Source organism: Tupaia chinensis, unplaced genomic scaffold, assembly GCF_000334495.1.
Source record: "Tupaia chinensis unplaced genomic scaffold, TupChi_1.0 Scaffold000110_1, whole genome shotgun sequence".
NCBI lineage: Eukaryota > Metazoa > Chordata > Mammalia > Scandentia > Tupaiidae > Tupaia > Tupaia belangeri.
This window is the reverse complement of record NW_006159574.1, coordinates 3,175,674-3,183,293: the sequence shown is the minus strand read 5'-3', so window position 1 is coordinate 3,183,293 and position 7,620 is coordinate 3,175,674. Positions and strand designations below refer to the sequence as shown.

The following is a 7,620-nucleotide window of genomic DNA, read 5'->3' as shown; positions in this document are numbered from 1 at the left end:
TGGGCTGGGGGCTGCCGGTCGCGGGCGGAGCGGTGTGGCTGCAGACCTGGGGGTGCTAGCAGGCCTCTGGGCAGGGCGGGCGCGGGCGGGCTGCAGGGCCTTTGCCTCTGGGCACAGGAAGTGCGGAGCAGACCTGGGCCGCCCCTGAGACGCAGGCGGTGAGCGGGACTGTGACCCGGGAGCCCAGTGCAGACGGCCCGCAGGGGTCCAGACCCACCGACCGCGACCGCTGGCCGGGACTGGCAGCCTGGCGAGCGGCGCAGGGGCTTGGGACTGGGTCCTGCCCCTGGAGCAGCGCTGGGCACAGGTACAGCCTGCAGGCCTGGAGCAGCGCTGGGCACTGGTATAGCCTGTAGCTCACTGCAGAGCTCACTGCAGAGGCCAGAGCAGAGTTAGGAGCCCCCGGGAGCCCCAGCACAGGTGCGCTTGGGAAAGGCAGGCTTTGAAGCAGGCAGTCTGTGCTAGAGTAAGTGAAGGGTGCTAGCGGCTACAGCTCTACTGAGGCACCACCCCGCAGCGTGCTGAGCAACTGGCCAAGGTCACATCTGCTTATGGAAATACCTGTGAAACACACCCTTTACTCTTTTTCTTTTGGCTGGAGGGTGCAAGTGCTTGCCAGAAATGGAGGAAAGAAAGCAGCTGCCCTGGGACAGGATTATGCCGGAGTCCCTTCTCCATTCCTCTTGCTGTTTGGGCGCATGTGCATGCCCGGTGTGTTTCTAAGCACCAGGTCCAGGAGTCGAACTGCAAGGTAGCCATGGTGGGATCTGGCTGCCTTAGCCCTGAGGCCACAGAGCTGGCCCTGTTTATTGGTTATTTAATCTTTTTTATTTTTCTTCTTCATGTTTTTACAAGAGGGCCTGTGCACTCACTGGAGAGAGACAGGGAAAGTGAGAAATGGCTCCCCCGTGGCCACACTGCAGTCCCTCTTCCCTTCTCTATTCTCCTCCTGGGATTTTTGGCATGCACACATATACACCTGGCATAGTTTTCTGGGATTCACAGTCGGCCACGAGGGAGTCCAGCTACCTTAACCATCACGCCACCTGTTGGTCTCCTATTTTCTTGTATTAAAAGAAGTTTTAAAAAATTTCTTTTGAGAGGCAGACACAAACACAGGCAGCACTCCCAGCAGGGTCTTGCCAGCCTGAGCCAGCAGCAGTCCTGGGTATCAACCTGCAGTGTACTCAGAGAGGTCTCAATGCAGACACCGAGCCTCCCCGTGGGCCAGCCTGAGCCAGCAGCAGTCCTGGGTACTGACCTGCAGTGTACTCGGGGAGGTCTCAGTGCAGACCCCGAGCCTCCCTGTGGGCCAGCCTAAGCCAGCTGTAGTCCTGGGTACCAACCTGCAGTGTACTCAGGGAGGTTTCAGTGCAGACCCCGAGCCTCCCCTGTGGGCCAGCCTGAGCCAGCAGCAGTCCTGGGTACCGACCTGCAGTGTACTCAAGGAGGTCTCAGTGCAGACCCCGAGCCTCCCCGTGGGCCAGCCTGAGCCAGCACCAGTCCTAGGTACCGACCTGCAGTGTACTCAGGGAGGTCTCAGTGCAGACCCCGAGCCTCCCTGTGGGCCAGCCTCACAGCTACTTTCTGCCCTGTTACCATCTGGCACCTTTTTTTTTTTTTTTAGAGAGATTTTTGTTAAAGGGTGCTTGCGCTTTCCAGAGAGACAGAAAGACAGAAAGAAAACTAGAAATCACCCCCTGGGAGGATTGCCACACTGCAGTCCCTTCTCCTCCAGTTTCCTCTTGGGATTTTGGGCCGGCATACACACATGCACATACACCTGCCATGAGTTTTAAGCCGCTAGTCCGTGACTCAAACCATGGTCCGCTGCACGGGAGTCCAGTGATGTAACCATTATACTAACTGCTGGTTCCCAGTACACATTTTTTTATAGTAAGTTGACAAATAGGATTGTTGTCATATTCCAGAACTGAATAATTTTTAAACAAGAATTTCAAGTTGATTGTCCAAAGATGCTTTGCTTGGATTTTTCATCTGCTTAACTAAAACTAGAAACATTATGTTTCTCTCATAAAAAAACATATATATTCTCCATAGTTTTTCACTTGCTCCTAATTTGTATTTGAGGTCATATCACATATGTGCTTAGCCATGAGATAGTGCCAGGGTTTTGGACTTTTCTTTTTTAATTCTTCAGAGGGCATGTACATTTGCCTGAGAGAGACAGTGGGAGCGGGTACTATAAAGCACCCCTCATGGGGAATTGTCATGCCGCCATCCCTTCTCCATCTCTCCCTCGGGATTTCCAGGATTTGGGGCACGTTCGCATAGCCTGGTTTTCAAGCTGCCGAGTCCAGGACTTGAACCACGCCATCAGCATTATGAGATCCAGCCCTTAACCACTAAACCACTGCTGTCCCAGAGAGATTTTTCTAAAATAAAGAAAAAGATGGATGCCTGTTTGTGTCCGAGGTATGTTCGCAGTGAAACCAGGTGGTGACGTGGTCTGGGGACATGCCTGGGTTCTGCTGCAGCACGATCAGACCCGCAGAGGGAGGGAAGAGCAAGAATGCTAAGACTCCAGTGCTGCCGTGCTTCGGTTTCCATGGACACACAGTCCCGGAGTGCCTGAGCTCTGGCCTGGTCGTTCACTTTACACAGGACTGCGTGGCCCCGAAGCCTGCATGTCTCTGTGGTGTGTCATTCGTGCCTGTGACTCAGCAGGGGCACAGGGGACACGGGCCAGTGTGACGGTGATTTCCTAACCCATCTCCGGGCAGAGTCACCGACGGCTTTTCTGTTTGATAAGCTAAGAAGTTATGCTGGCCAGGAAGCGAGACAGTTAGGGAATATTGCTGTAACGCTGAGAAGTAGAGTTCTCATTCTCAGGGTGAGGGGACTAGGCAGTGGGCAGTGGCTCTAAGTTACCTTGGCCCTGACAGTGCTGCCGTCGGCCTGCGTTCTTCCTCGCAGGGCTGAGGGACTGAGGACGGCTTTTCGTGGCGTGTACGGGTACCCTATGTTACTAGGGCCCTGCAAAATTAGACTCTAGGTAAAGGATATTCTTGAAGAGGGTTTTTTTTTTTTAATTTTTTTTAACATCACTAGAGACCACGTGTGCTGAGAGAAAGAACACGTGTGCACACAAACCGCAAGGAAGTGCAGTCATGCCACAACCCTTCTCCAGCTTTCTCCATCCTGTCAGGATTTGGGGCACGCCCTCACATACTCCTGGTGTGCTTTCTGAGCCACCAGGGCTAGGCTTTGAATCGTGTTGGTCGTGCGGGACTGCCCCTGTGCACAGGGCTGCCTGTGAAGGGGACTCGCAGGGGAAGATGGGGGCCGCTCTCCAGGGCTGCTTTCATTTACGGGAGAAGCTAACCCTGTAGGGAGCTCTGAGTCTCCCTGGCCTCTGTTACTGACTCGGATGGAGGTGCCGACTGTTCTCACCAAGGCCCTCCTTATGCCTGGGTCCCTGGGGATTAAAGTGTTGTCAACTCTCTTGGTTACGTGCTTCTTTCCCAAGGGTCCCCAAGCCCCCGCCACAGACCAGCCTGTGCCCTGTTAGGAACCGGCCACACAGAAGGAGGTGAACTGGGGCGAGGGCGCGAGCTTCACCTGCCTTCGCAGCCAGCCCCATGCACATCTGCCTGGGCTCCGTGTCCCGGCTGAGCCGCTAGGCCTTCGACTCTGGGAGCAGGAATCCGGTAGTGACCCGTGCAGGACAGGGACCAGGCCGTGTCCCCCGTGAGACCAGTGCTTGCTGCTCTGAGGGCTGGGACGGCGATGCTGGCAGGCGGGAGGCTGAATGCACAGAGGCCGCACTGCGCCAGTCTCTGGCAGGCCCTGTCAGTGAGTGGCAGGGGGGGGCCTTCAGTCTGCGTGTGGCTGCCCGCGATTTTATCTACTGTTTCCTTCCACACCTTTCCCCACACTGCACCCTTGCCTCAGTCACAGTTTTGGTAAGCCCGCAACTAACCCTAGCCAGGATGAGTTAAAGACAAATGTCACTAGAAAGCTGCTTTGAAAAGGGGAAAAGATGGGGCTGGCAGGTGGTATGGTGGTTAGGGGCGCTGGACTCCCACGTGGCTGTCCACGGTTCAAGTCCCAGACCTAGTAGCTTGCTTTCTCATTCCTCGCTCTCTCTCTCTCTAATCAAATTAAAAAGTAAGTAAAGAAATAAATAAAGTTACATAAAGTGATTTTTTAAAGAATTATTTTATTTAACTTTATTTTATTTGCTTATTTAATTTGGCGAGAGAGAGGAAGTGAGAAAGCAAGGTCTGGTACTCGAATTGTGGTCGCTCACGTGGGAGTCCAGCGCCCTTAACTACCACACCACCTGCCAGCCCCTCATTAAGTGATATTTAAAAAAAAGAAAGAAAGAAAAGGGGAAAAGGAAGACCCAGTGGTGGGACAGCAGAAGACTGAGACTGCCCAAAGAGAAAGCTGCATGGAAGAGAAAATATCAAGGGTCTGCCTTAAATTACGGGTTTGTGGCAGTAGGTGATGCACATCCCCGAGCATGCTCTGCATACTCCGTGGCGACCAGCTACTTAGTAGAGTGTGACACCCTCCAAACTGCTTCACCGTGTGGAGACCAAGCGTCCTGCGTTAAAAACAAGATTTTTATTTTTAAGAGAGATTTTTGCTATAGGGTATATGCACTTGTTGGAGAGACAGGGAGAGACAGACAAACTGAGAAACCACTCCCTGGGGGGATGACCAGGTCACAATCCCTTCTCCTCTCGAGATCCTGGGCATGCATGCACAAGCGCGCACATGCCCAGTGTGAGTTTCAAGCCTCTGGGTCTGGGACGCAGGAAGCAGTCAGCCATGTCGAGTCCAGCAAGTAACCATTACGTCATTTCCTGGTCCCTAAAGACAAAACTTTGGAGTTTTTCAAAAGAAAACTGGGAACGTGAGCAGAAGCAGTGACCGAAGTCCACCACTTCCTCGATGTGTCTGCCCTGAGAGCAGCACTCGCGGCTGACCACGTCGCTAAGCTAAGGAGCCCTGCACTGTTGGAGAGCCACCCCGCCTGCTGCTGAGGACAGCTGTTGTGACCTTCTCGGAGAGAGGCTGCAGTTAAAGATGACACGCGTCCCCCTTCGGTTGGTGCCATAACTAGACGAGCTGACGCGGTAGCAGAGGGCACTGAGGCCCAGCGTGGGGAGGGCTGACACCTCACAGTGGTGTGCGGCCCAGAGGGCACCAAGGCCCGGCGTGGGGAGGGCTGACATGTCAGGGAGCGTGACCCAGAGGGCACCGAGGCCCGGAGTGGGGTGCGCTGACACCTTATAGTGGTGTGCGGCCCAGAGGGCAACGAGGCCCGGCGTGGGGAGGGCCGACACATCGTGGTGGAGCGCAGCCCAGAGGGCACTGAGGCCCAGAGTGGAGAGGGCTGACTTGTCATGGTGGTGTGCAGCCCAGAGGGCACCAAGACCCGGCGTGGGGAGGACTGACATGTCACAGAGCGTGGCCCAGAGGGCACCAAGGCCCGGCGTGGGGTGGGCTGACACGTCATGGTGGAGCGCGGCCCAGGTGGATGCGTCCACGGATGCTGACGACAGGCGAAGTGCTCGTTGAGGGTGGTCCGTTTTCAGGAGAGTGTGCAGGAGGGTATGCCGTGTGCGCCTATGTGCTGGCTGACACCGTGGCTGCACAGGTGTTCAGCTGTCTGTGATTGCATCAGGAAACCTGAATTGTTGTTTCGTGTCTCGATGTGCATGGACGCGACTGGATGGCTTTCTGGTTTCCTTGTTCAGGTCAGACCGCTTCCGAATGGGTGTGTACATCTGTCATGGGTAGAGAAAGCTGGACAGCTGGAAAATGTCACCTGAACTCAAGTTTTACAGGGTTAGGATTGAGACTGTCGGCACGTTCAAGTACACGTGTTAACGCGACGCCTGCCTGTGTAGCTCTGAGGAGAGGGATGCACAGCACACACGTTCTCACCTGTCTTTTCTTCTTAAGAATTATTTTATTCAACTTTATTTATATTTTCTTTCTTTATTTATTTTAATTTGACCAGAGAAGGACAGAGTGAGAGAGAGAGGGAAAATGAGAAAGCAAGCTATTGGGTCCAGGATTCGAACCGTGGTTGGCCATGTATGGGTCCAGTGGCCTTAACCACCATGCTGCCTGCTGGCCCCACACGACTTCTCTTAGACACAAATGAGATGGCTTCTCAAGATCTCTGGCTTTTGAGTTATGAGAACCACTCCAGAGATTTCTTTTAGAAAAGTCGTCACTGGGACCAGCAGGAAGCGTAGAAGTCAAGGTGCTAGACTCCCACAAGGTTGCCTGTGGTTCAAGTCTTGGATCCAGCAGCTTGAAACTCACTCTGGGTGCATGTGCATGTCTAAAATCTGAAAAGGAGAATGGAGGAGCAGGTATTGAGGCATGGCCTTTCTCCCTGGGGTCTGATTTCTCCAGTTCTGTCTCTGTCTCTGCCTCAGGCAAGCACAGACACACTGTAGCAAAAAATTTCTCAAAAAACCCACCACTGGCAGCACTCATCGGTTACACAGGAGGAGCTGCAGAACTCGTTTACTTTTGTGACATTCACCCGTTTATTCAACCCACTCAGTGAACTCAGTCTGCCGCTTCAAGGGAGAGTGAGAACTGTGTTCAAATGGGCCGATAAAGTGGCTGCGTTCACAGCCAAACTGTGGGGGTAACAAGGGAACACTGGAGTTTCTGACGCGTTTCAGACATCAGCAGAGACTTCGAAAGAGATGGAAGGTTGGATCTGTGAGTAAGCCAGGTGAGTCGGCTTTTCGTCCACCCAGGAGGAGGATCAGCTGCTTACGGTCACGTGATGGTGGCCTTGAAAGTGTGTGTCTTCAGTAGAGTAAAGGCAGCATGTCCTGACATGGCCACAGTGGCATTGTTAAAATCAAAGACATTGATTTCTTTTAAAATAAAGAAGTAAAAAGGTGGTCAGTTCTAGTGCAAAGTGAACTCTTTGCACATAGACTCTTAACTAAAATTATTTAAATTTTTCAATAGTTTTTAAAGGAATTATTGAATCCTATTATTATTATTTTAGAGTTTGCATAGGGCATGTGCCTTGACAGAGAGAGAAAGGCGCAGTGATGAGGACCTACGTGGGATTCTATTTTTAGTCACAGTATGAGCTGGTTGTTCCTTTGGCTTTAAAATGTTTATTTTTATTTATTTTTTCTTTTTGGAGAGGTTTTTTTTCACTACAGGGCACGTGCGCTTGCCAGAGAGAGAGAGACAGAGAGACAGAAAGGGAGAAATCACCCCCCAGGGGGCAAAAACCTCACCAAAAAAAAAAACAACCCACTTACAATCTGTTGTGGAAGCAATTTCAACATGTTACATTGTTGTTAACTGTTTCGCCAAATAGGTATGTGTAACCATATTGTATAATAGACCCCTCATAACAGATTTTCTAGCCTTTGATTAAGACTTCCTGAAGTCTCCTCTTCCCTATTTTCAGGTAAAAGTGATATGTCTTTTTTTTTTTTTGAGATGTTTTTGCTATGGGGCGCGTGCGCTCGCCAGACAGAGAGAGACAGAGAGACAGAAAGTGAGAAATCACCCCCCAGGGGGGATGGCCACGCCGCAATCCCTTCTCTTCCATTCTCCTCTCGGGATCTTGGGCACGCACGCACACGCGCCCGG

At 52.4% G+C, this 7,620-nt stretch overlaps 1 protein-coding gene and 1 long non-coding RNA gene across 3 annotated transcripts in view; one reads left to right on the top strand and one right to left on the bottom strand.

The window, feature by feature from the left end:
* Positions 1-4,929: 4,929 nt before the first annotated feature.
* The window catches only part of ESYT2 (extended synaptotagmin 2), a 77,360-nt gene continuing 74,669 nt past the window's right edge, over positions 4,930-7,620 (top strand). Inside the window, exon 1 of one of the 2 annotated variants that reach the window (XM_027770067.1) lies at positions 4,930-5,078. The gene's annotated coding sequence lies outside the window, so the exon portion shown is untranslated. The remainder of the gene's footprint in view (positions 5,079-7,620) is intronic. The other variant, XM_027770070.1, reaches the window with a different exon arrangement.
* Positions 6,447-7,620, bottom strand: part of LOC102481060 (uncharacterized) — a 4,021-nt gene continuing 2,847 nt past the window's right edge. Inside the window, exon 3 of the long non-coding RNA XR_333879.3 lies at positions 6,447-6,881. This is a non-coding gene — a long non-coding RNA (uncharacterized LOC102481060). The remainder of the gene's footprint in view (positions 6,882-7,620) is intronic.